The sequence below is a fragment of the Lactuca serriola genome, chromosome 2, assembly GCF_051521515.1.
Source record: "Lactuca serriola cultivar US96UC23 chromosome 2, Lser_US96UC23_V15, whole genome shotgun sequence".
NCBI lineage: Eukaryota > Viridiplantae > Streptophyta > Magnoliopsida > Asterales > Asteraceae > Lactuca > Lactuca serriola.
Genome location: NC_136409.1, coordinates 100,410,477 through 100,412,814, shown reverse-complemented (window position 1 = coordinate 100,412,814; position 2,338 = coordinate 100,410,477). Strand labels below are relative to the sequence as shown.

Sequence of the window (2,338 nt, the reverse complement as noted above, 5' to 3'; positions counted from 1 at the left end):
TATGCATTGATTGTACGAAAATGCATTGGTAACTCGATGTTATAAAACGTGCTTTTGTGTATAATTCAGTGAGTGGTAGAACAAACATATGAGTCTAAGTTCTTTATAGTTATATTCAAGGTGCTAAATCGCGTGAGGCGTGGCGTGGTGGCAAGGCCAAGCCTCAAGCTTAATGAGCCATGGCGTTTTCAAGGCATGATGTAAGGCGTCGATTTTTTATTAATTTATAATTATATTATCACATAAATATACATTTATATTAAATACATTGTTGTAAAAATCCCGACTAGGTCCCGATTAATCCCTAGGCGCTACTCGACCGATTAGAGGGCGCCTAGCGATTAATCCATGCATACATAATGAGTGAAACATTATAAAACGATGAAATTTTAACATTTTGAAGAAGTTTTATCTCAATGGAAATTATTTGATGCATGATTAGTGTTGTATTAATCATATTAACCTATTTTGCTATCATATTAGTGGTATTTACGAACTTTGATATGATATTAGTCATATTTATTTTTTCAAAATTCAACAAATTAACAATTAATGGTACCCGATTAATCTTCGCCTAGCCGATTAATCCCTTGACCCCAGTCCACCGACTAGCTAACGTCGAGCGTTTTTTGCAACCTTGATTAAATATAACTACTTTTTAAAAGTGTTATATCAATAACTAATAACAAAAAGTTAACAAAAAACACAATACTTGTATCTCCGATTAGAAAAGACATAACTAATAGCAAAAAACGTGTCTTAAACGAAAAAAGATGAGCCATAACATGCCATAATGCGTCGTGGCACGCTGTCTCACGCCTTACCATGCTCTACACCTAATAGCAGTGTTATGAGGTTTTTCATAACGGCGACGCCACGTCTCACGCCTTGGCGTGCCATGGCACGCCTTTTAGAACACTGGTTATATTTGTTATTAATATGATAAGAACAAAATCCAACTACATCATTTATCAATTACCACATGGAGCTTATATTTTTACATTTTTCTCCACACTCTTGTAAGAATGCCTCTTCACGAGTATATCATAACTCAACAATTCAACCCATTCATGGCTACCAACCAGTAAAACTTATCCAAATGACTACTATTCAAATCCTTTCCAAACCAACTTTTCCCAATTTTTTAGTAACATGACCCACAATAGTTATCAGAAAACTACTTATAAACCTTCCAACATCAATCACACTGTAATATAACGCGATTCCTAAGCTTTCCATTAAGTCTGGAACTCGATCATAGAAAAATTCTTGCAAACCTGCAAATGCAAACCCATCTGATATTCCCATAATCAATAATTAAGGATCTAACCAAAACACGCTCATCGAAAAAAACTTGTGTTACCTCCTTTCTCTTTCTCTGCAAGTATTAACCTCTTTTTCTCAACCAATGTTGCAACAACCATACCTAGAATGGGAACAACCATTTTGATTCCGACTCTTTAGAGGATTGAAAACCCTCTTTCCTTTGCAATCATTCTGCTCAGATGTGGAAGCATGATTTTCTCATAGAATACAACAATAAAAAATATATAAAAATTCTTCTTCTTCTTCTTCTTCTTCTTCTTCTAAGTCTCTGGAAAAAAAAAAGAGAAACTTACTTCTTTCTAGTCAATAAATGTTCTTCGGCTGAAATAGAATACATGAATGAGAAAATGATTAGTGTAATTGAATTATAGAAGCATGCCAGCTGCTCCATAACCCACCTTCGAACAATCTTACTTGGGGATTCATTCAACATGTAGCATCCTTTAACATGAGGAGGTATGATAGTTTCTTTATTTGATGTTGTGATTGTTCGTGATCTTCTCTGACCCCTTGAGATGTTAAATGACATAATTTCCCTCAGTAAGTATCTCAACTCCTTTTAAAAATTGTGAAATGTATATGTTATATCTACATTGGTATATATTGGAATCTACCATCTCTCGAGAAGGATTGTTTTAGAAAGGCAATCTACGATTCATGCATGTTATGCTTGATTTACATTTTTAATATGTTATGGTAAGTCTTGTAAGTTTTAACCATTAGCCCTTCACAGAACCTTATGGATACTTTTAAATTTCTTTCTTTCTTTCTCTAATTTTGTTAACAACAATTTGAGGTTGACTCTGACATTTAGGTGGTGTTTGTTTTTTGTCTGTAGATCTTCCTGGCCTCTTCTGTTTGCGCGGTACAGACCACGCGCAGACATTAGCCTTCGCAGACTGTTTGTTTTTTTGATGACTGCATACCTAAAAATGTGTGCGCGTCCTCTTCTTGGCACAGATATGGACCAGAGTCTTCTGACATCTTCAAACATCTTCTAGCCTAAACACAC

General features: G+C 34.9%; 1 pseudogene; it reads right to left on the bottom strand.

The window, feature by feature from the left end:
* Positions 1-813: 813 nt before the first annotated feature.
* LOC145089416 (protein NRT1/ PTR FAMILY 5.7-like) lies at positions 814-1,855 on the bottom strand (annotated as a pseudogene).
* Between the last annotated feature and the right edge of the window lie 483 nt (positions 1,856-2,338).